This window comes from Amblyomma maculatum, chromosome 9 (assembly GCF_055883805.1).
Source record: "Amblyomma maculatum isolate TAMU_Amacu chromosome 9, ASM5588380v1, whole genome shotgun sequence".
NCBI lineage: Eukaryota > Metazoa > Arthropoda > Arachnida > Ixodida > Ixodidae > Amblyomma > Amblyomma maculatum.
Window position 1 is genome coordinate 48,773,714 of NC_139352.1, and position 26,326 is coordinate 48,800,039.

General features: G+C 45.2%; 1 protein-coding gene and 1 non-coding gene across 2 annotated transcripts in view; one reads left to right on the top strand and one right to left on the bottom strand.

Annotated features, from left to right (window-relative positions):
- LOC146179013 (uncharacterized) overlaps positions 1–26,326 on the bottom strand; it is a 449,427-nt gene that overhangs the window by 295,771 nt on the left and 127,330 nt on the right. The gene's annotated exons all lie outside the window — the stretch shown is intronic.
- TRNAS-AGA (transfer RNA serine (anticodon AGA)) lies at positions 17,886–17,959 on the top strand. The gene has a single exon. It is a non-coding gene; the product is annotated as a tRNA-Ser (tRNA).

Consider the following 26,326-nt stretch of genomic DNA (forward strand, 5'->3'; position numbering starts at 1 on the left):
CTGCCCGAGCCCGAGCGAAAGGGCTGCTGATCGGCCCGAGCCTGACCTGCGCGGGCCGGGCTAGTACGGGCTTTCGGGCCGGCCCGAGCCCGTGCACAGCTTTAGTACAGCATGCCTTCCGATAGCAAATGTATACGAGTTGTTAAAAAGAATGTGTAGAATTACGCGTGATTTATGAAAGCGGAATATGCCAGTGTGGTTCTTGTGACCTTTACGCCCGTGCACATTCAAAGCGATGGCGTGCAACTTTAATCGAAAATTCTCGTTTTACTGGTTGCCTTAGATGATATTATTACAGCAACGAGGGGAACCTAACTACATAATGCGCGTATTGCAACAATGTTTGCGCGTGCCTGCGTGCGTGCGTGCGTGTGCGCGTGTGTGTGCGCGTGTGTGTGTGCGCGCGTGTGTGTAGGGGGGGGATGTTAAGTCAACTTCTCTTCAGAAACGCTTGGTTGGAAAGGTAGTCTTTTTTCTGTGTTTTATGAGGCGGGGATGTAGACGTTGTTTTCTTGACGCCACCACGCCTCTGACAGGCTGCGGAGTGTGTATTTCACTCCTCATTTTCTATAGTTAGGGCGGGTAACCGAATCGCTTGAGGGAACTAGCTTTATAAACAGGAAAATTAACTCCCTTTATAAGTAGATAACGTTAACAGTATTTTGATGCGGACAGTCGCATCTAAAGAAGCAAGAAAGGATTTACAATGGAAGCACGAAACGTAAAGTACTCCGTGCAGTATGTACGTCGACGGAAAACAACTGCGGTTATGTTTACCTTTCAGGCGACTACAGTCCGGGTTTCTTTAGTCAAGTTGTTTACGTCGCATATTAAATGTCTACGCGTGGTTCAGCGAATGAGCACTATCATTTGTCCCAAGGTTTATTCAGCTAATTCTAGAAAGGCAATACAGGTACCTAGATAATAAACTTGCCAACAGTACCGACTTGGCAAAAAAAAAAAAAAAAAAAGGCTTAGCTTTTTGACACGGACAGGAGTTAGAAGCGAACATTTACAAATACAAACTAATGATGCATATCTATGTAGCGGAACAACTCCCATCGCCGGCCCTGAGATCAAAAAGCAAGATTGTCAGAGTCTCGCAGAGCCCACGCCTGCACGTCACTCGGAGCTGGACCAATCGGACGCCTCGGCCCTATTTTCGAGAAACCCCTGACGCCAAATCAGATTTGCCACAAATGATGAGTTCGGAGAGCGCCGCCTTCTTCTATCCACCTCCTGCACATACACAGACCGTTTCTTGGAACGGGAATACAAACAAAAAAGTTTCGGCGTACGAAGCCAGCATCAAGAAAGCACCGGGCGTCAAGACATCGAGAGATCTCGGGTGCAAAGAGATGAGAGAGAAAGAAAAAATACTCGCAGTGGTAGCCTCGCGGGCTGTATTGCGTGCCCGAAAAGTTACAGCGCCAAAGGCAGGGCCAGAGGCCGAAGGCGATAAACCGCGACCTGATTGGACAGCCCCGCCGGTGCGGAAAATGGGATTTTTTTTTTTTTTTTTTTCTGCCGGCACGAGACGCAAGGGGTCGATTAGGGCAGCACCTAGACGAGATGAGCTTAATGCAGATACGCGCGAATAGGTGTGCTCTTGCGCCAAAACTTTCGAGAAAAAGTGGGGGTGCATACGTTAAGGCCTCCGGCGATACAGTTCGCAAGCGCTTTGTTTTTTTTTTTCTTTTTTTTTTTTTTGTCCGGCCGTGTCCGGCGCACCACGTACGGGCTTTGTTGAAAAAATGTCTCACCCCAAGTGGCTCATACTTGCAAGCCATGCATTAGTTCGGCCTTGTAACAACCTTAATGTCGTAACTTTTGTAGTAGTACGGATAACTATGCCGCTCATCATCGAAATAGCTCTGTGGGGGAAAAGAAAGCACAAGCCCCGCCCGACAACCTAAATTCTAGTATGCTCGGATCTGTTTCCGATCCAAGCTGCATGTGTACTGACTGTACTGTCACTACTATTTTCGATTTATAGGACGTCTATATTCTGTCGTCAGACGAAGAAAAATACACTCGGAACATCGTTCTAGTCATGTTTTCTACACGTTTATCAAAATAAGAACGGAAATAACTTACCGCTGTACATAGCGGGGCAAGTTGAATACATTACTTGATAACAAGAGGATTGCGAAAAAAAAAACATAAACAACAGGAAACGGTAGTTATTGCATTAGGTACCGGATAGCCTTACCCACTGTTCAGCGCCATAGAACCTACAGCACAACACCGCAACGACTAGACCAAATATCTGCACAACTCAACGCCCAGTACATTATCGCTATACTAGTGGGTCTTGTCGTTTGAGGCTTCTCAGGTTCAGCTTTTATCGCTTGCAAGTTATACGAAGGAGAATAATATGTGGGAGGTGTTGTAGTGTTCTGTATGCCTTCAATGTGCGGAGCACTTTCTGTGACATGTTCATGGCAAAAAAAAAAAAAAAAAAAGAATGGTTAATAGTCATCTCGCGAAATTGGCTTAAAGTTATTTGGGCGCACTAGTACAAAATATGATAAGACATTCTTAAATTTCGTTTCATGTTGCATTGTCTTGAGGGTAGTCACCTGTAATTGTGCCTTCAAAAGATGGCCCTGTTTGCGAATTGAAGTGTACGAGTATAGCAACCGTATTTCTGTGCAAAATCCTTGCAGTAGAATGACAGCATGGAGAATTTCGGAAGTCACGTCGAGATCCAGACATTAGAGGCACCACGACCTTTTCAGACGCCTGCGTGACCCCAGTGTATCGCTGTCTAACTATCCACATGCTTTCTTATTCAATCCCTCTTTCTTTCGTGCTAAGCAGTTGCAATAGACTTAGTCAGGACTCGGGAGGAATTAGTTTTTTTCGCATCTCGCGGGAACTCATTCAAACTGCATCGAATATTCAGCAATGAAAAAATAACTATACGATACGAAAGCGACTTGATTGGAAATTCTGAAAATTTAATTTTAATCGAAAAAGGTTCGCATTCCTTCCTGACATGCGCACCGCAGTTTAGGTGCCTGCCAAGCAGAAGTTACAGTTAGTAAAATGACAAACACTACTCAGCCATTGCTAGGGCGTGGTGCAATGCTGTACAGTTGGTTTAAGTAGCGGATTTGGGCCTCTCAGATGAGTCGGTTTGTTGACGATATAAGAAAACAACTAGGGCTAGGGGACAATAGAGAAGACAGATACCAGCGTGTTTGACTCTTTCCTACTACCCCCTCTGTAGTGCTCTATGTATGTATGTATGTATGTATGTATGTATGTATGTATGTATGTATGTATGTATGTATGTATGTATGTATGTATGTATGTATGTATGTATGTATGTATGTATGTATGTATGTATGTATGTATGTATGTATGTATGTATGTATGTATGTATGTATGTATGTATGTATGTATGTATGTATGTATGTATGTATGTATGTATGTATGTATGTATGTATGTATGTATGTATGTATGTATGTATGTATGTATCTATGTATGTATGTATGTATGTATGTATGTATGTATGTATGTATGTATGTATGTATGTATCTATGTATGTATGTATGTATGTATGTATGTATGTATGTATGTATGTATGTATGTATGTATGTATGTATGTATGTATGTATGTATGTATGTATGTATGTATGTATGTATGTATGTATGTATGTATGTATGTATGTATGTATGTATGTATGTATGTATGTATGTATGTATGTCACAGTCTGGGGACCAGTACATCCCGTTGTCATACGTTGCCTGCTAACATAGCGCTGTCATCACGTGCTCAGTGCAGCTGCGATGTATTAAGCAGCTGTTTCCTCTGCAATGACGCATGAATCCATGCAAGTGTAAAGGAAAAGCGGCATGTTCTGGTTGCTGCGACGCTTAACTGGCAGTCCCATCGCTTCCGCAAGCATGCAGAGGCCAGTACAAATTCTAAGTGACGCTTGACAGAAAATGCATGCGAAAATATATCACCGCGAAAGAAATGCCATTTTTACCGCAGAAAATAATTGACAATAAAAGAGGGAGGATTCAAAAACGTCTGAAGTTAACGCCGATAAAGTCCACCGATTCTTGAAAAAGGAAATGAAAACGTCCCGCTTTATTTTTGTTCGAATAAACTCCAAACATGAATCAATTCTGGCCCATGTTTGGTGGTTAATATGCAGTTCATGAATGGTACTGTGAACTTCTCCAGACATCCATCAGCGTTTGCCCCATGTGCTTTTTTCATCACCTCTTGCCCCTGTTTGTGTTGCAGCTGCCGTAACAGCAGCGGTAAAAAAAAAAAAAAAAAATCTATGAAGATTGTTCAAAATTCTTAAAGCTCATTCGCATCAAACGAAACATATATTTTGCGGCATTTTTCGTGATATGCGTGAGGAGCTCGTATCGAGTCCCCAAAACATTTGCCGCCGATTTTCTGGTGCCCATCCTGGTGTCTATTTGTGATGATCTTAAGGCCTATCCTTGTGAGATATGCTCGTGTGAAACCATGGGATCAATGTTTGAAGAGTTGTTACAGAATTAATGAGTCTGAGAAGTTCGTTTCTATCCAAGGACACCACTAGTATAACGCAATAAAAACTACTTCACCGTTCACACCCTGCCCTGCAGTTGTTAGGTTGACTTCTACACGTCGCACATTCTCAGAGTAACGCAATCACTGGTCGCAAGTAAAGCGAGCGTAAACGGCTGGCTGCCCATGCTAGTGCACAAAAGACAAGAGCGCTGTCATCACCGGAAACACGTTAACTAATACCGTTTTGTAAAACACACGGACCAAGGATATATACAGTCGTGGTTCGTTAATACGAACCTCGTTAATGTCACCAACTCGAACTGTGCCGTATTTCTTAGCACCGAAATGTTTTCATGTATTTACGCCTTATTAATATGGAAACTCGCTATATGGACAGTGGAGAAAGTGAAAATGCACAGAACCCATTACGACCCATGTATTTTCATCGCGTTGATATGAACAGTCATGATAACAAAATCGCTACTGATTCAGAGACGTTTTCTGGACTGGTGCAGGGCACTAGATAAACGCTGTGCTGATGGCTGAGGGATTGCGCTTTTCGCTTGGGGGTTTCATATCTTGTAGCGCGAGGTTGGTTAATCGATAGCACATTAATTGTTTTCGTATTGCATGAATTCATGCCAAGAAAACTGTCTGCAGCCCGCACCACGTAAAAAGCCGCGTTCAGCCAACTGAATGCTGATATGCAATAGCGCGGCTCGTGGGAGATGAAAAGTTTTAGACGTCAAGTAATGTATTTGTGACACGGGAGCAATATGCAACTCTATCACATTATTTGCAACTACACCACATTATTTGAAGCATATACCGATACTCGTTATTTGAAGACTAACTGTGACCCGATTCAATCAATCAATCAATCAATCAATCAATCAATCAATCAATCAATCAATCAATCAATCAAATTTATTTTCAGCGAAATAAATTATACATTCTTGCATCTCCCAATATTATGACTAACGCCATCCTCTGTGGCCCCCGCTAATGCTCGAAAGCACACCTTAGTCTTAGCGTTTCTTTTTTCAAAAGATCTATTTCTTTTTTTTTTTTTTGAATTCGTTGTCACGAACGACTCGCTATATAGGTACTCTTGATCTCGAAGGAGAGTGCCCATGCATATTACCGTGGCAAGAGTGTAGTTTCGTTTGAAACATTGTCGTTTCGCAATTACCCGGACACGCAGCATTGAAGTGAAATACTCTTAATAGCCGCGAAAATGTTAGAGCGTACAAAAGCCTCTGGGACGGTAAGCTCACGTTTCTTTCGACAATACGCCTCTCATCTTCTCGTAGGAAACAATGAAAATTGTGCTAGGAAAGCGGACGTAGGGGGATCGAGCCGAGACAAACATAAAAGAGGCGGCAGCAGACTTGATGTCAGAAACAAAGCGAAGTAGACAGCTAACAAATAACTACACGGACAAAAAAAAAAAAGTACGATCACTCAAACAGCACGATAACGCCTGCGTTACGCTTAACGTCACCAGAGACGTGTGCATCTCGGCGCACACTGACATACGTGCCTCATGCCGTTCCGCGTGACAGGCGCAGTTGGTATCGTGCGGTTAGGTCAGCGATACTTTTTTCATGTGCCCTTCTTTGCTCGCTCTGTTAACCCGCTTCGTCCTCTGGCCTTAGGCAATTACAAGTCAGAACTCTGCATACATTCTTCGATGGACAGTTAACTGCATTATATTGTTTTTATTTACATTTTTTTGTAATTCATATTGCACTATGCATATGTCCATTTATTATCTGTGTTGCCTAATAATATAATTTGTTTATATTTCTCTTTAGTTGCTTATTGAAACTTATTTTCATGTGAGGTCCCACCCGCGGTTTTGTACATTGTGACCTCTCGCTAAATATGCTTGTATCTTTGTTTTAATTAACTAATAAACTTACAAATTCAACTGCAATTGCTCATTAATGCATAAGCGAATTGATTTAGTCCGTCACAATGTCATGCTCCTTACGGGTAACAAACGGGCGCCTTTAGGACAGGGGTAGATTTAGGAGCTGTATAGACGCGGTGTAGCAGTCAGAACAGTGACTGAACCAGATCAGTATGCAAAGTAGCACATGAACACTGCAAACGGCAAGAAAAAAAATTCGTTGAACGCAATCGATATATGACTTTCCTAGATTCTTTTTTTTTTTTTTTTCATTGATATTTTTTTGTTTCTCCAAACAGGCTAAGCACATCTGTGAAGCGAGGTGAGGGATTCCAAAGAAAGGGAATTGTCAACAATAGCTTTTAGACCGTGCCTCGTTAACTGCTTCCAAGCTCGCCGGGGCGTAGGGTAACCTGTACGCCCTGTGAGCAGACAGTCAGCTCCAAATGTCACGGCACGCTGGGCGCTCTCTACAACGCCGAGGCGGAGCCCATGCGCACGCTATGAGTGTCCGGCGTACATATATGCCGTTTCGGAATGGGAGAAAGCGACGCGCTGTCGTCGGCACCGACGACACTGCCACCAGCACGGCGAGGCAAGTGCATCTGTCTACGTGAGCGGCAACGCGGCCGCAATCAGCTAATGCCTCTCGCAAAAAGCAATGGAAGGTATGGGGTGGGAGGAAAGTGGGGTGGAGGCGGAGAAACGAGCCAGCTGTGTGGCTCTCTCTCGATTTCCCTCTCTCTTGTTTTTTTTTTTTTTGTAGTATTTTTACTTTGCTCTATCAGGAACGCTATGGTCGCCACTTTCGTATATTCCAATCAGGCGTCACGTCGAAGGTTGAAACCCTGTCAATGATGGTGCGAGGCGAAACAGGGGCCCGAAGGGCGGTGCATCGGCAGAAACGAAGGAGAAGAGGCAGTGAGGGTGAGAGGAGAAGCTAAATGTACGGCGTAAAGCGAGGTTCTGCGCAGCATGGTCTGAGCAGGGATGTAAAAGGGTCTGGCATGCAAAAGGCTCGAATCAGGCACAAATTTAATGAATGATTATTAGAGTGGAAATCAGCAATGAGCACAATTATCGGCCCATCTTCTGTACCGCTATAAAGCATTTATATTTTCAATTCCTGACAGCTGATGCCGAAGCCTTTTCGAAGCTCCTACAAGAACTGCGTGTATTTTTCCGCGTTCACACATCTCGGAAACGAACCCAAACCTTGCTAGGCAAAACGATAAAAAAAAAAAAAAACAATAAACAAACGAAAGTGATCAACACAGATACAGCCTCAGTCTGTATCAGCCTGAAGAGATAGCTATGAGCTGCTCCTTCAGGTCAATTTTCATGACATTTTCTAAACATTTAGGAACAATGCAACAACCTCTCAACACTTATGTATGTGCGTCGTTCCCCGTATAAACCAACAATAAAGTGGTGCAAATTCACACTACAGCTCTATGCTCATCCCCTGTTCTTCTTGACGGAGAACGATAGCTAGAAAATATCTCACATTGCGTCTGCTCGGGCTATATTTAAACATGAAGACAGAAGCGATGAGGAAATATAAAAAAGGAAAGCACGAAAGGCTTTTTGCGCATCGAAGACTTCTTACGCAACGAGTCTGTGTAAGCACGACACAATGTAGCGTCTGTCACACATGTTCTGCTTTTCTTTTCTTTGCAGCACTTTAGCGGGCAGTTTCTCGAGTGTGGTTATCAACACTTTGCGCTCAGCGGTCAATTATCGTCATAAGGTAGCCGTAAGTCTCCTAGTTCAAGCGTACACCACAATATAGATGGGCGTAGGGCAGACCTATTCCTTTGAAATATGCAGAAGATGCGAGTCGAAGGAAAAGTATAAGCATGCCAAAGTAGGAGTGTTAGTGCCTACCTATCAGTTCTAGTGCTTTTCTGTACCATCGATTACAAAGTTGTAAAGAAGAAATTGGTTGCTCCTATAGAGCTGTGTCTGAGAACAAAGGCGCATTTTTCTTCAGGTTTGAGTGCTTTCTTTGCATTTTCCGAAAGTGGTGAGTAGGAATATTAGACTGAGAAGCACCTAAAGAACCAAAATAGCTAAAGACAGGTCGTGCTGTTGGCGTCGCTCCTGACCAGCCAAATTATATAAAGTGGTTTTGCAAAAACACGTTTCCTGTCTTCAAGGGTGTATGACCACTCTGCCCTAAATACTGAAGATTTTGTTCAACTGCGAGCTTCTGCATCGACAGAAGAAAAAAGAAAATCTCTGCTTTGAAATCGAAACAATATAACAACAATTGCGAGAGGTACAGTTATTTGAGCGCCTTAAAAAGAAGCGAGACGCTCAGTATAGGTGCTTAAAGTGCACTAAAGCAGGTTTATGAAGGAAGCCCTCACTGGAGTAGCCGTGGATTTCGAGATCTGAGGAGGATATGCTCGTTTTCAAAAAAAAAAAAAAAAAAGTTTCGCCAAGCTTTAGAGCTATACGCGCGTTCATACTTCACTTCACAAGTTGGTTTGGTTTAGGTATGTGGTGTTTAACGTCCCAAAACGACTAGGGCTATGAGAGATGCCGTAGTGAAGGGCTCCGGACATTTCGACCACCGTAGGTTCTTTAACTTGCACTGAAATCGCACAGCACACGGACGCCACTCCGTTTCGCCCCTGGATGTGGTGCCATCTGTGGAATGCTTGAGTTACTAGGGGCGGGAATAATCCGAAACTCGCAGATGAACACACTAGAGCTGACGCTCTAACAGAGAACCTATAAGAATGCGGGGGCCTCTACGGGAGCTCCGGAAAGAGATGCATGCATAAAATATAGAGAAATGACTTCAGAAAAACTAGGAGGACACTTAAGTTCTGTCTGAATGTTATGACGCGAAAGCGGCCTGTTGCCGTCTGGAAAGCTTCATTCCGCAAGAGAAATCGACATAGACGCGCAGTTTGCATTGCTAAAGCCGCTTTTAAACTTCGAACGCATGAGACGCCGTCACTTTTGACAACAATGTACCAGGTCTCGATGGACTTCCCTCTGCCGCCGCATGGCGGCGCCACAGGAATTTTTCCGACACTTTTTTTTTTTTTTTCAATTCTTCGTTAGGGCGACGGAACGCAGTTTCGGCTGAAAGAGCTGTAAACACTAAAGCATAAAATGCACATAGACTATCCTAACTCCATTCTGAATTTAAATGTCCGGAGCCCTCCAGTATGGCTTCCCTCCTAGTATAAGTCGGTTTGAGACGTTAAACCTCGTAAACTAATCTAACCGTGCTGGATTAGTTTTAGTTTCACCTCCTTCTACAATGAAAGCTCCTCACATCTTCTCTAAAATATTATATTTATAGCAAGGTAATAATTACAGATATTAATCAGGCCCGCGCTAACACAATGTCGAAACGCCATAAGCAAACGGTTGACAGTTAGATAGATACGGAGGATTTCAGACCTGTGATCTATTTATTTATTTATTCATTTATTCAGGTTACCCCTAAAGGCCCTCCAAAGGAGGGCATTACATCTTCGGAACTCAACTTAAATTTTGAAAATATTTCCCCCAATTATTACGGTCAGTGAAGAGTTTTATACATTCACCTCAGGCAACATATGCAAAGCACTTTCCAACAGTGCGTAATGCCCTCAACTGCACACTCCGAGCTACCGAGTATCTCATTTGTCACTTAATGGACACAGTCAAAAGACTCCCAAATGAACATCACAGCCTGCAATATTGTGCCCCTATATGGCGATGGCTCGGGAATCACAGCGGGAAATATAACCTAGGCAATATCGAAGATTCAAGAGTATATCGGAGAATTCCGCGTGCAGCTATGCTTTCTAAACATGCACATCGTATCTGCAGATAAAAACAAGCAAAAATGAGGATGACAACAAGGCACGGTAACGGCTAGACCTAATGCGATTACCCGCCAACAATACGTCAGGAGACTCACTAACGCTTCGACCCCGCCTCGAACATGGCCGAGCCATTCTCCGAAATATTCTCTCCTTTCGACTGTCGCTGCGCACCGTACCTTCATGACCATTGTTTTTATCCTCATGCGCTTTAATTTTTTTCTATGTGATTGGCTTTTCGTATTTTTGGTTTTCTTCGACACTTAAAAGCAATGCTTTAGTACGTGCTTGCGCCGCTTCCCAGATTTGCCCGTGCACCTGCACCTGCTGCTGTTCGCTTTCCTTTTCTATTCTTCTTTTTCCTTCATACCCTCGCTGCTTTTACGACGAAAGCAGCTCGGTATATGGTAGTAGGGGCGCGTCTGGTTATTACCGGTCTGACAATGCTGCATGCTTTGCGCGCCTGTTTCAACACCAGGCACTCCATGTGTAAGCGATGCCAGTACCGTGCGTGGAAAGGGTCCTTCAACAGCAGGCTGGAGGGGCTTGAGAAGCATCAAATTTTAAAAACAGAACGGAACGAAACGCAATGGAAAGACAAAAAGGCAAACTGAGGAAAGTTCGCACCAAGTCAGCCACAATACCTACGCCGAAACTAGCCATCCATCCACTGGAGAAAAGGCATTGACGAGTCGTTCGCTATATCTGCGCTAGTCTGCAGAAATCTGAGGCGAAAAAGTAAAAACAATAGATAATTCACTATACTTAATCCCTGCGCTACAGTTATGTGCTTTTCTCTTGAAGTCTCTCGTCATTTGATGTATAGCTCCCATGCCTCGGAAAGCGGGGAAACGCTATTGGTTTGCGCGACTGCCACCCAAACCGTATGGCGCTGATCAGTCAAAAAGGTCCCGGGAATTTCTGAGTTTAGGTATAGCCCATTGATTTCTGTGTCGCCAACAGAACTGCTCGATGCAGCGACGAATAATGAGAGTGCAGAATGGTATTTTCGTCAGATCCCAGTCGGGAAAAACTACAGAAAATGTTCTGTTGTTACGACAGAATTTCTGTGCGGGTTTTGACAGGAAACCTGTAGTGACAACAGAATATTCTGTAGTAACATCAGACATTTCTGTATTTAAAACAGAAAAGTGCTACAGAACTACAGACAACAGAAATATATTACAAAAAAACTACAGAACTACAGAAAAGTACTACAGAACAACATACAAATCTGACGTTTACGACAGAGCTACAGAATATTCTGTCGTATTTTTGACACGGTTCTATAGTTTTTTTCGACTGGGATATTTAACGCTGTTTACTGGGGAAATTGGCTCGCGCACGTAAATAATGGAGCAATGCTGATCACAATCATGCGCAAGAAAAGCGATGTTGAGGATTGCTCAGAATTACAGACCAATCAGCTCCATGTCATTTGCTAGCATACGTAAGGCAATCGCTAGTACAATTAGAACAATGTTACAGTTTTGATTAGAAAAAGAAAACAAGTGTGATACTTGGGAAAGTAATTGATAAATAAGCGACCATATTCACGCAATCAACAGAGCGAGAAAAAAGCGTACAGAACATAACCGACTCCTGTATTGCCGTCATAGATCAGGAGAGAGTATTTGACCAATTCAAAAGGGTGTTTTATATATATATATATATATATATATATATATATATATATATATATATATATATATATATACTAAGTGGCACGACCTGTCCGCTGATATTCAGTTCAGGCGTTCAGTCGTGTCCGACTCTTCGTGACCCTATGGACCATGTCACGCCACGCTTTCCGGTCTCTCACTATCTTCTTAACATCACATAGCTTCATCTGCAATGCCTCGAGAATGCCATCTAACCATCGCGTTCGCTGCCTACCCCTTCTCCGGCGACCCTCAACCTTTCCCAACATCAAATCTTTCTCCAGCGACTCCTCTCTTCTCATCAGATGACCAAAGTAGCTGAGCTTTAACTTTAGAATTTGACCCTCCAATGAGCAGTCAGGGTTTATGGTCGACAATATCGACTGATTTGATCTTCTGGCAGTCCAAGGAACTCTTAAGAGTCTTCGCCAGCACCACAATTCAAACGCGTCAATTCTTCGGCGGTCAGCCTTTTTCACAGTCCAACTCTGGCATCCATACATCACAACTGGAAAGACCATAGCACGGGTTATACGGATCTTGGTTGGTAGACTAATGTCTCTGCTCTTTACTAGGCGGTAAAGGCTAACCATTGCTCTCTTTCCCAGAAGCAGGCGTCTCCTAATTTCATGGCTGCAGTCTCCTTCCGAGGTAATCTTGGCGCCCAAGAACAGAAAATCTGTCACAGCTTCCACTTCTTGTCCATTGATGCTCCAGGACTTAATAGGGCAAGACGCCATGATCTTCGTCTTTTTAATGTTCAGTTTAAGCCCAAACTTCTCACTCTCTTCTTGTACGCGCATCAGAAGTCTCTTGAGTTCCACTTCACTTTCTGCCATTAAAGTGGTATCATCCGCATATCTAAGGTTGTTGATACGTTTTCCAGCAATCTTCACTCCAGCTGAAGACTCGTCCAGACCGGCCTTCCTCATGATGCACTCTGCATATAGGTTAAATAGGCAGGGCGACAGTATGCAGCCTTGCCTCACTCATTTCTCAATCGGAAACCAATCAGTAAGGCCATGCCCAGTTCTGACTGTGGCCTCTTGCCCTTCATAAAGGTTCCTGAGGAGACAGATGAGGTGAATTGGAACTCCCATCTCTTGGAGAGCTTGCCACAATCTGCTGTGATCTATGCAGTCAAACGCTTTCGCATAATCAATAAAGCAGAAGTAAATGGGTTTCTGGAACTCTCTTGCTTTTTCCATGATCCAGCGAAGGTTGGCAATTTGGTCTCTAGTTCCTCTGCCCTTGCGAAACCCAGCTTGCACGTCCGGAAGCTCCCGATCCACATACTGCTGCAGCCTACCTTGCAGGATTTTTAACATCACCTTGCTAGCATGCGAAATAAGCGCGATCGTGCGGTAGTTGGAACAATCTTTGGCACTGCCTTTCTTTGGAATGGGGATGTAAACTGACCTCCTCCAATCCTGTGGCCACTGCAGGGTTGTCCAAATCTTTTGACATAATGTATGCAGTGTGTTAACAGCGTCGTGGTTGAGGTTTTGAAGCAACTCAGCTGGAATACCATCAATTCCGCTAGCTTTGTTCTTAGCAAGGCTGGCTAAGGCCCATTCAACTTCACTCTTCAGGATGCCCGGCTCGAGATCAGTAATCACAACCGTCCTATGTTGGGTTTGCACATCCGGGTCCTTCTTGTACAGTTCTTCTGTGTATTCCTGCCACCTCTTCTTTATGTCTGAGGCTTCAGTGAGGTCCTTGCCTCGTTTGTCCTTTATCACGCCCAGCTTAGCACAGAAGCTTCCTTTGATATCTTTGATTGTCTTATACAGAGCTCTTGTGTTCCTTAATTGGCTGTTGTCCTCAACTGCTTCACACTGTATGTTCAGGAAGGCATTCTTATCTCTCCTTGCTATTTTCTGAAAATCCGCATTGAGAACCTTGTATCTTTCTCTTTCCCCCATACCTTTTGCCATCCTCCTTTCCTCAGCTATTTGCAAAGCCTCTTCAGATAACCAGTTTGCTTTTTTGCATTTCTTTTGCTTTGGACCTTAGTAGCAACTTCTTGTATTATATCACGAACATCAGTCCACATCTCATCGGGCTCTTTGTCTTTGTGATCTAATTCTTGAAATCGATTCCTCACTTCCACAGCATATTCTAATGGAATCTGATCCAGATCATACCTGAAAGGCCTTCTAGTTTTCTGCGTTTTCCTCAATCGAAGCTTAATTTTGGCAACAAGAAGCTGATGATCGGTGCCACAATCGGCCCCAGGCCTTGTTTTTACTGCTTGTATAGCGCTTCTCCATCTCTGCCGGCAAATAATATAATCGATCTGATTCCTGTACAGACCGTCCGGTAAAATCCATGAGTACAGGCGCCTCTAGTGCTGTTGAAAATGAGTATTCGCTATGGTCAGGTTGTTTTCTTGACAGAACTCTACTAGCCTCTGCCCAGCTTCATTTGGCTCACCAAGACCGAACTTGCCTGTAATTCCGGATATTTCTTCACTCCCGACCTTAGCATTCCAGTCTCCTATGAAAAAAACGACGTCTGATGATGGGGTGCGGTCGAAAAGGCATTGTAGGTCCGCATAAAATCTCTCAACGTCAGCTTCTTCAGCAGCAGTGGTCGGTGCATAGACTTGGATAACTGTTATGTTGAAAGGGTGACCTTGGATCCGAAGTGAAATCATTCGGTCGTTTTTGGGGTTGTATCCTAGCACTGCTTTGCCCATTCTTCTGTTTACTATGAGAGCGACCCCATTCCTTCTCTTGGATTCGTGCCCACAATAAAAGACATAATGGTCGCCGGAGTTAAATTCTCCCATTCCGGTCCACTTGAGCTCGCTGATACCCAAGATATCAATGTTCAATCTGTCCATTTCTCGCTTGACGATATCCAGTTTACCTTGCGTCATAGATCTTACATTCCATGTTGCTATGTGATATATCTCCTTGCAACATCGGACTTTCCGGTCGCTTCCCGACACATCCACAACTGAGCGTCCTTTTGGCTTTAGCCCAGCCGCCTCGTTCGTCCTGGAGCTACTAGGAATCGCCTTTTGTTCATCCCCAGTAACATGTGGGACGCCTTCCAACCTGGGGGGCTCATCTTCCGGCGCCATATCGATAATGGTATTGTGACTGGCCATAGGGTTTTCTTGGCAGGAAATACTGGAGTGGGTTGCCATTACCTTCTCCAGTGAATCACATTTTGTCAGAACTCTCTGCCGTGACCTGTCTATATTGGGTGGCCCTACACAGCAGAGCTCACGACTTCATCGAGTTTCGCAAGCCCCTCCGCCACGACAAGGCAGTGATCCATGAAGGGGCCGCTGATATTAAATCGCGTGTTTACCGGAGACAACTAGACTTAGACTTTGGTGTAAAGTTATTTAAGATATTATTTAAGATATACCTCCGATGATGGCAGACCCAAAGGGCGAAATGCAAATAATGATCAACACCCTAGAGAGGGTTCTTTAACGTGCACTGACATCGCACAGCACACGGGCGCACTACTTTTCGCCTCCATCGAAAAGCGGCGGCGGCGGCCGGGATTCGATCCCCCATCCTTGGCACAGCAGTCGAGCGCCCTAACCAGTGCACTACTAGGGCGGCGCTGAAGATAACTATAGCAATGATCGACAGTCTCATACGGAAATATTAGTGTAAAGTCGACAGCGTAGTGCCAGGGGTGGTAGGTGCATATACCTACTTACGGCAGGTGGTTTGGTTTAGTTTGGTTAATGAGATTTCACGTCCCAAAGTGGCATAGGCTATTAGGAGGGCTCCAGATAATTTCGATCACCCGATGTTTGTTAACGTGATCCGGACCTCGAGGGTTAAATAATTAGGTTAAAAATGAGTGCAGCACATTCGACAGGTCCTCTCAAATTTTAAAAGGCCCTTTGATAGTATTCATCAAGAGAAACCTGCATGCAACAGCCGTACCTCACCCGTACTCACCAATGAGACAGAAACTTAAAGGCTAATACAAAGAATTGAACCTAAACTGAAGACAACGCAGGGAGCGCAGGAAAAGAAGATGGTAATAAGGGACAGGAACAGAGCAGAGTTGATCAGTGAACATCACAGTAAAGAAGAAGAAATGAACATGTGTACGGCATGTTTAAAACCAATGGTCACGAAGAGTAACGGAAATGATTCCAAGGAAAGGTAAGCATAAAGGGCGTGGAAGGGAGCCAGTTGGACGGATGAGACGAGAAATGTTGCAGGTGACCTTCGCAGCTGGCACAAAGAAAGCGTTAGCTGGACATCAGACAAAGTTTACGATATCGTTTGCAGTGAATAATGATCAACAAACACCTAGCGAACATTGCTAAAACCAACTGCACAGTAGTATTTGCATAAAAACAAACTGTTAAGAAACAAAAATAAAATTAAATTTAATGATACAATATTACAAAAATTCAAGATAACAATATTTCTCTCCGTGCACCGCAAACTTGGTTCTTATGCACGGGATGTGCGTATTTATGATATATCCCTTGGAATACACGAAAACATTCCTACTTGTTGCAAACTTCATTACTTATCGTGAATTAGCAAATTATCAGCGTTAAATCACACCTTAAGATCCTAGCACATCGCCTATACGCCGTTTGGTGTATTCTTTGTATTGGGCTCCATCTTGTTCAAGCGGTTCAAACACAGAAATGATCAAATTATCCTAAAGATAACACTGCCATATTTGCATGCCTTGTGCTAAATATTCCTGCCCTAATGATGTGTATTAATTACCCCATGCCCGTATTTACTAACAAATTCACTCTTCGCAGTGTAAGTTCTCCGCCGATAACACTCTCCGGGTTACTCAGAAACCTAGATGCAACTTGAAGAAAATTTCATCCACCTCTAGAACTACAATTAGGCGGACTCCTCCGTCCTATATATCATTATGTTTATACAAAAAAGATCAAACAGAAACTACTAAATAGTGTACTTGATAATCTTTTTTGTTGTTATTAGAGACATTTAGTTGCCGCGCGCCGCCAGCATAGCATGCGCTGGTTGGTCCCTGCGTATCGACTCCGCCGGCATTTGACGGCAACGTGGCGCCATCTGTCGTCATCAAAGCGATCTGCGCATGCGCACTGACGCTCGCGCGATAACGGTAGGCTATAGCGGTCAAAGTTAGCAATAAACTAAATGTCTGTATTGTTATTAATTCGATAGCGGTAAATAACCCATTCTTCAAAAAATCTGCGATGTCGGTGACGTGAGCGAAAATCATGAGCATCACTTTTGAACGTGGCTGTGGCGGTTGACAGGGCGGGGTACTGATTGGTTGGCTTTGTATGACGTCACAAGGCCACGTGACACGACAGGTGCTGCCAACACGAGCTTTTCCACCGCGATGGGCGGGTTTTACCGTCAAGCAGCCCTCGAGGACTCTTGGGCGAGAAGACACGCTGCTCTAATAGAGCGCGCAGGCCCGTTCGTACGACTTAGCAAAAGCGGTGATTTATAGGTAACTATGTTGTGTGGTCTTCCATATAACTTCCATATAAGTGCATGCTAATGAATATCTGCGAGATAACAGATTCGGAAATTAAGCTGTTAGTGATTACGTGAGCAACAAAGTTCACGTACGCCAACGAGGATCTGAGACCCACGGACTATAGCTAATAATACTATCGCATTGTATGCCCTTGAAGACGGAGCATAGGTGCACGGCCCATGATTCTTTATACTAGTTCCAGCTTGCTCGTGTGTGCTCATTTTGCATCTATCTGTCTCATTCTGCCATCTCAGGCGTATTGACTTTGTGTGGTTCTTTGACATGTCACACAATCCATGTGCTAATAAGGGAGTAATTGGCGCTTGGGTGGATGCCAATGAGTAAGTACTCCTTTATTACTAATCTCATCCACCTTGGGGGTTTCCCCTAAATGTTCGAACACCATTCCCACTTCGAGTTATCGATCAATTCGCTCTCGCCCTACCATCTGATCTGCTGACCGTCCTGGTTAGCTCAGCTGGTAGAGTGACTGTCCCAGAAAGGCGGTGGTCCCGGGTTCGATCCCCGAACCAGGATTAATGTTTCTTTAACTACAAAGTTTTTGAGAAAGCTGTATAGCTTTCCTTTGTAGTCGTTTGACTGCGCTTGGGTGGATGCCACTGTTTGTTTTAATTCCGGAACGGAATGTATGGCCTCGCATGTGATACCGAAATTGGATCGAATACCAAAACACCCAATTATCTGGTACATGGGTGTCAGATCGAGCTGGACACGCAAAGCATGAGCATAAAAAAGATAGAAAGTAGAGTTCCGAGAGCCATGCCCTACATACACCTCTAATCGGGAACTCCCATGCATTCCTTGTATAACAAATGTAGGCATAACTTAATAACGCTGTTGCCCCTTGAAGCAGTTGCGAGAATCACTCCCGTCTTATTCAAGTAATCTTCCCTGCTGCGCCATAAACGACTCGGGTAGTAGGTTATTTGCTGTGGCATGTCACATCCCACTTGCGCCCTGGTGAGCCTAAACTGGCGATGAAAAGGGTTTAAAAAGGCACTGAGGGTAGAGGAAAATCTCCATATCGCGGTGCTCTTTTGCTTCCGCTTTCGGCATCACGCTGCGCACTGGGATTCAGGAAACATAGTATCGTACACACAAATATATCTAAACGCCAATGCGCTAGACTGAAACAAAAAAAAAAGGGTAACGAAGAAAAAAAGGCAGACTGCCAGCCAGTTTGGGGAAACATTTCTAAAACTGATAACTATACAGCCGCGCCAACACTGAGGAGCGCTCACGCGCGTTTCTTCGAAGAAACGCCCTTGCATGCTCACACGCCTCGACTGATTCCGACGGAAAAAACCGATCGCCCGATATATTACAAAAACCGTTAATCCTGGGGAAAAGATGGCTCAGCGGTGCGCAAGCATGCGTATAGAGGACGCCCGAGCAAACCGCGAAGGAAGTAACGGAAAACGAAAACAATGAAAGGGTTTGTGGCGCGGATCGAACTTTTTCAGTAAGTCCTCTCTCATGGTTGTGGATAAGGAGAACGTGGAAAAAGGAAGAGGATATAGGGGATGAAGCATGGGGGGGGGGGGGGGGGGAGGTTAGGAGGCGTGGCCAAGTGAGGCCTGAAAAAATTCAGGATCCTAATCCGAATATTCTCGCGTTGTGCAGTGTTATTCCGAATTCGATTGCGTCGCCCACAGTTTGTTCCTTGCGAGCCAACTGTTCTTTTGTGGAGGCGCGTGCCGCATATGTGCGTTTGGAAATGACTCGTGCCTTTTTTCCCTACGGGAACGCTCTACTTCCCTGGCTGCGCTCACGTCCTCTTCCGTGGCCAGACGCCGGGGTGTGAGCGAAGAAGTTTCTGCTCCTTCCTCCCTCCCTCCCTCCCTCCGCCGAAAGCGCAAAAGGAGTAAAAAATTAGGAAAGGAAGGACAAACAGGAACGCTGGAGGGAGACAAAAAGACTTCCCTAAATGGAGAAGGAATAAAATTAAGGGCTGAGCAGTAGTGCAAGAGCGGACGGAAGAACAAGAAAGCAAAACAAAGCATGGTTACGGCATGGCAAGAGGTCTTGAATTTTTTTTCTCCCCTCTTATTATTCCGCCGATCGAAATGAACTAAGCACGCACAGCGACAGGACTCCCTTCTTCCCCAGGGAGCTGGATAAAAATAGTGAAAACGACGAAGCTAGATAAAAAACGATCATAAAGAGCAAGGAAACTGGCAATGGCGGGAAGGAAAATAAGCGAAGAACAAAACTAAAACTAGAGGTAGCTAAACAAAGAATAAAGGGGGGAGGAATTAAAGGAAGTACGGAAATGACGAAAGAAGAATGAAGAGAAGAGCGCAGAAATAGGGGGCGCCACGGTACTGCAGTTGTGACGTCACCTGGTCACGTGGTCGCCATCATTTTAATTGCCGAGATTGACGCAGCCGAGGCGGCGCTCGCTGCGCGTTCGACAAGGGAGGAAGCAAAATGGAAAAAGGCGCGTAGGGAAGAAAAGGCGGCGTGGGCAACGCGATGCACACGCGCTGCTGCTGTCGCTAATGAAAGCAAGGCGAAAAGAGGGATAGAAGTTGGCCTCTTGTTTCTTCTCACTGGCTTCCGTAAGCGTCTCAACGTTTTCCTTTACGGAATTTTAGGAGTATCTTCCAACCCTCGCAGCGCCTTTTTAGGGCCTTTCAACGTATTTTTTTTTTCTTCCGAGGAGCGATGGATACGATGGACAAGGAAGGCTGGGGAACAGGCCTCAGCTCGAGGAAGGGTTGCCGCGGCTGTCCGAAAATCCGAGCGACGGTGCAGGAAGCGACGGGGAAAAAACGGAAACGATGAGGGAGAGCAGGAAAAGAAAACGGCAAAGGGGAGTTGGGTTCTATAAAAAGAGGAAAAGAGAGGCAGCGTTAGGGAAAGGCGACGCACGGATACACTGGCGGGCGGGCGGACGGGCGGCGGCAGCGACGAGCAACGTTCGATGAAGCAACAAAGAAGGCGAGCGCTCATTAAAAGGACGAAAATGTGAGGCGGACAAAAAGAGAATCTCGTCAGGAGAGAAATTGGGGAAGAAGAAAAAAAGGGGAGCGAAGAGGGAAGGAGACGCTTTAAAAAATGCAGCGACGTCCTGCCTCTACGATGAGAAGATGGCGTCGTTGCTCGCAAAGGAGAGTGCGCGTGCGCAAAAAAGTTTAAAGAGTGCGCGCGAGGAAAGAGGGATTGCCGGGCATAAAAAAATTAGGCGACGCCCAGAGAGGACGCGGCGATACAGAAAAACTAAAAACAAAAGAAAAGAGGAAGAAAAGCATGAGGATGAAGGGAAAAGGGCTCTGGAAATAAAGAAACACTAAATGGAGTGCCAGCCTGGTTAAAAAACGGGAAAGGAGGGTTTTCGAAGTCGCTCGCACGTGGCGGGTGAGGAGGGGTGTAGTAGGGGAGGGAAGGGAGAAAAGGGGAGTTATACCTCTCGTCGTCGAGCATATATTTTTTTTTTCACTCGCAGGTTCGTAGTTCTTTCGTTGTTTTTTCTTGCTTAATTTTTTTCGTTTCGTTTTGTCTTTATCCATTTGTTTTTTTGTCAAGGAAGCTGCTTCTGCTGCGCGGCCGGGATGCAGGGCGTTACAGCGGGCACGGCGTGGAGGTGGCGGCGAGTATGGAAGGGGAGACGAGGCAAGAGGAGTCGGGGAGAGGGGGCAAAATGAGGAAAGCCCGAAGACACAACATGGCCGGTTTGATGAGGCCCTTCGCCCCCACGGCGCAACGGCGCTCGCCGCCGCCATCAGCTCTCGCTCTCCCCTGGCTTTTAATACGTCCGCCATATTGCATCTTACGCCGAATTCGCGCGACGCTCAACCGCTGGGCGCTGCTCTTCCCTCTGCTTGCAGAGCTGCAGGCAGTGTGAGAGCCAACTTTTAGCCACACAAGCTTTTCTGTCGCATGGCTGTCCTAGCAAGCAGTGGGGGAGTGCAAGTATGTGCGGGAATTTCAATTCCAAACACTGCCGCACGGATGCTTGGAATACCCTATAACATCTGGATGCATGGACGAATGTTGCAATCATCAGCTCGAAGGAGTTACTGACAACAAACTTCTCCGCAATGAGGCATCACACAGTATCTGCCTCTGTGGATGGGCACGACCATAAAAGCTTCGACTGATATGCAATCGATGCATACAGATATTTTCTGCGCTGAATATTGAGGCTGTGTGCAAGTACAGTGACAATTCCCCGTCGATCTATAAGGGTGTCACTTTTCGCCAGAAATCGAAGCTCTCGGGGCCATAATCGTTGCCTTCTTACTTGCCCGACGTTTCTGTACCCGGACACTCTTTCCCAACGCGTCAGTTTGTCACGCTCTGCACTGGGTGGGCAGAATCGCGTGACCACTCTTCAGTCTAGAATGGTCCGCTGCAATGAGCAGCTTACATGAGAAAGGCCCGAAATTTGAATCAAGGTACACACGAAGCAGAAGCATTGGCACAAATGGACGAACTTGGCTGCTACCTCTGTGGCCTTCTTTAATGCTCCTTCAAACTCGTCGTTGCTTTGTTCACTTCATTTACTATATTTATTTCCGCCGAAATTATCCTCTGCATAGTGCGGCTAACTTTCCAGTGCGACTGCGAAATAATGAAGGCAGACGCTGTTATTTTGTGAAATACTCGCTCGCCCTGGGTAATAAGAGGGCGATCGAAATGTCCCTACTGTGGCAGGTCTTTCTAATAGTTTGGTTTGATAAGTGGGGCGGAAAGGGGAGGGGGGGGGGGCTGCTTTTGCTAAGTGCGTGCTGGACGTATAGCTGGTCGCAGCACTGTGGTATTTTTAGCATTTGTACGTTGTCTCATTAAGTTTCCGATGCAGTGTTCTCTCACAGTAAATCGGAAGCGGCGAAAGCGACTTTTGCCACCAGGAATCTAAGCATGCACCGTTAATAATTTGATGCTATTTGCATGCAACGGAGTCCTGCGCAAACTCGCAGCTTTCTGTTACAGTGTAGTCCAAGTGGCCATTTTTTTTAATTTGTGAATAATCTAGTACTCTTCGTCTTTTAAACACGATTTTTTTTTCGGCAGAGAGAATGCAGTCACTACTTGTCAGAAGAGTAACCTGATAACAAGTCATTCGCCATAATTCTGCAGGCACTTATTATCGCGAGTGATATTAATCTTTCTTTTTTTTCTTTTTTTTTTACTGGATCTAATACTGACATATTGATGCCCCCATTTCTAACTTCGCTGCTTCGTACGTAAATTTTCATATCTCTAGCCAAATTAACCACTGACATTCTGCGCCCGAGAACAAGCAGACTTCATTGAGGTCTGAACATACTTTTTACATTATAAAGTAGTTGGCTAGGAAGAAACAAGAATTGGTTATAATTGATCACGCGTACGTTTTAGAATGGAGGAAATGAATGAAGTACAAAGAAGGAGAAAGACTGTTCATAGGGACAGCGTTCTTGTGCTGCGCGAAGTCAGGGTGCGTTAAAGATCCCCAGGTGGCCGAAAGTTTTCTGTAGCCCTCCACTACGGTACCTTTTTCTGCCTTTCACACACACACGTTTCTCCCTTCCCTTACGGTTACTCCATAGCCCTCCACTATGGCTCCTCTTTCTCTCTTTCCACCTTCACTTCCACCTTCCTCCCTTCCCTTACGGCGCGGTTCAGGTGTCCATAAAAACACGTGAGACAGCTACCGCGCCTTTCCCTTCTTATCAATCAATCAATCCCTTACTGTGCGGTTCAGGTGTCCACCGAGGAAGTGTGACATATACTGCGCCATATGTCATATACCTTTCCTGTAATTTACCTTTCCTGTAAACTTTTGCTTCTATGAACGTGCTCAGGAATTGCATTCATCAAGAACACGACGACTACAAGAAATTGGTCTGTCGGCTACAAGGAAGAAAGATATGTACTTGTGGCTCATGGACAACATTAAGAGCCGGAGCTTGATCTGGTTTCTTGAAGAGAATAATCTACACGACTTACGTTAAGTTAAAGACAGGCCGACCTATTCTATGCCACTTGGCAAGTCTTAGAATAATAATAATAATAATAATAATAATAATAATAATAATAATAATAATAATAATAATAATAATAATAATAATAATAATAATAATAATAATAATAATAATAATAATAATAATAATAATAATAATTTGTGATTTATTAGCTGGTACTTGAAACAAGGGAACTACAGCTGACAAAGAGATGCTAGGTAGCAAGGAACAGACATATTTTCAGGTCACGTAGAAGAGGGCGACAAGGTGGCTAGACAAGGTGACACGTATCTATAAACATGCTATACACAGGAGTAAAGTTGCTATTTCCGGCCCGGTGACGTCAGTATCGATTTGTTGACGTCACTTCCTACCAGCTAACATGGATTATCTCATTTGGCAACACCCCACCGTTCCTGCCTATAGGAATTACTTAACCTGGTGATGTCACCGGCCACCAGCCATGAGACATGAGCGACGAGATTTCTATTTTCCGAATGGCGCTTCTTACGTCATGGTCATTGTAGTAAAAGAGAAAAAGAAAAGAAACATGCGCACTTCGCGGTGATGCAAATGTCACGACAAAGCTCGGGTGAAACGAAATGTCGACGCAGATTGGTGTATTTGTAGTGACTGTGAATAGTGGTGCGGGTAATGTCCGCGGCGTCCATGTCTCTGCGAACGCATTAGCCACGTAGCAGTGCATGTGTGAACAAATAACACGCATTAGTCTGTAGCTGATGTTAATGACAAAGGTATCCCAATGAGGAGCGTATATGATGCGACTTACATTACGTCATTTACTGTCAATGAAGCTATATACAGTGTTAAAGGTATCTGCCGCATTTCTCGGTGGTCGCCGCCAAAAAGCTTACGGAGAAAGGACAAAAGAAGGTGTGAAACCAGAAGGAGAGAAAAAGAGAGACAAAGCGATGCTCTACAGTGGACGACTCAGAAATAATTTCTGTCACCCTGGGGACCCTGAACACGCTGTGATATCGGACAGGAGAGAAGCTTTCGCATTTCGTCTCCCGGAAAAGGCGGCCGCCGCACCCAACAGGGCTCAGCAGCCGAAACACACCACTGTATTCATTATTAATATAAACAGCGCGAACACGAAGACAAGGGACAAGAAACAAGAAAGCTACAGTACAGCGCATGTACTGTGGCTTTCTTGTTTCTTGTCCCTTGTCTTCGTGTCCGCGCTGTTTATATTAATAATGAATAAGTACCAACTCGCCCAACAAAGTGTCTTGGTACACCACTGTATGTCGATATTCAGCAACCTCTGGTGTGCAGGAAACGCAGCGAGGGCGAAGGAGCGCATGGTTTTGCAGTCGTCCATATGCGGTTAACATGAGCCAGCCGTCCTTATATATACGATCACTGTGATCACCGCTAGTAAACGGTCACCGTATACGTACATATCGCGCACGTTCTTAAGTATACTGATCTGCGAGGAACGACGGTATGCACCTTTCCGCCAGGCCTTCCGCCGACCCCTCAACACGGCGCCTAACTGAAGCACTTCCGCTTCGAGGAGTTTTGAACATCCGGTCTACAACTCCACGCAAACGCTTGCTGGCTCACGAAACCCTTGAAACCGGTAAAGCAGAGAGTCGCCGTCAGGCGCGACTGACGTGACGGTATCCGCAACATACGAGTAGGCAAAAGGAAGAAACACGGGAGGGAAAAAAGACGGAGCAAAAGGATGGGACCGTGCAAAGGGTACCGATTAAGGTGTAAAGATGAAAGCAAGAGTAGCGGCTTCGCGACCTTGACTCACTGACTGACTGCGCCTCCCGGAGGCGTTGTTATAGGCTACTTCCTCCCTCCTCTTGGCGATGTTTCATTTTTTTCCCCGTGCGCGCCGAGCCGTCGTGCAGTGAGCGGAGTGAAGCCGCAAGAAAAGGGGAAGAAGGGGGCAGGGGGTTGAATAGCTGACGTGAAATACCGGCCCATAACTCAGACACGGAGGGACACGCGGGGAGGAAATAGGGCTAAGAAGGGGGAAGCCGGGGGGTCCCAGCGTAGGGGATTTTAAGCGCCCCAAGAAGGGGTGTAGAAAGGGAGCTTTAGCGAAAGGCGCGTCTCAAGGAAATGCCGTCTACTGAGCTGATTGAGAGATGCCCTGCGCATGCGCGCATCGAAGCAATGACGAGGGTTGGATTGGATGCGAAGCGATGCTGTGGAATGTCGCTCCCTATGCCTAATGTCAATTAGAGAAATAGTGCGCATATAGCTAATAGATATATGACCAATGTGAGATGCACTTAGTTTGGGGGCTCTCACTCTCGGTGCAAGCAAATGTGCGCCTGCCTCAACAGATGGACTGACACAGATAGTACATCCACCACCTCACAAACGACTCACGCGAGACCAGACCATCGCCTGGCGTGGCAGCAGTTACTAGTCAATCCATGTGCTCATCCCATCTTCCTAAACAAACTACACCCCAAATCCATTTAACTCATGGTCACACTGTAATGAATGCCCTAGCCTCGCTATGCAGTACCACTTGGGTGTCTCACTCATTCCGGCAGTCCCACGCATCCCCAATTGCACTTCCGCCCACAGGGGACCCTTATTGCACAATCTGGACCTAGATGACCAGCAGAAGCAAGATCGGCTCATGTATGAGAGTTTCGGCTTTGGCAGCCCTGGACTAACGTCCCCTCCTGTATACGTGACATAACGTATTTGTCAAAGGAAATAGACGTTTTCCATGATCATCGAACACAACTTTCTTTCTAGGCATACCCGTAAAAGTTAACAAAGCGGAGTAAATCGATTACTGCAAACCAGTTTAGTATTTAGTGGATACCATACCTATGCCTAGCCCGAACGGTTCGCTGGAGCCCGTTCAAGCTGCAAACAAATAATTTTTTTCCAATCACCTTTTTTTGCTCGTGCGAAATAAAACTCTTGATTG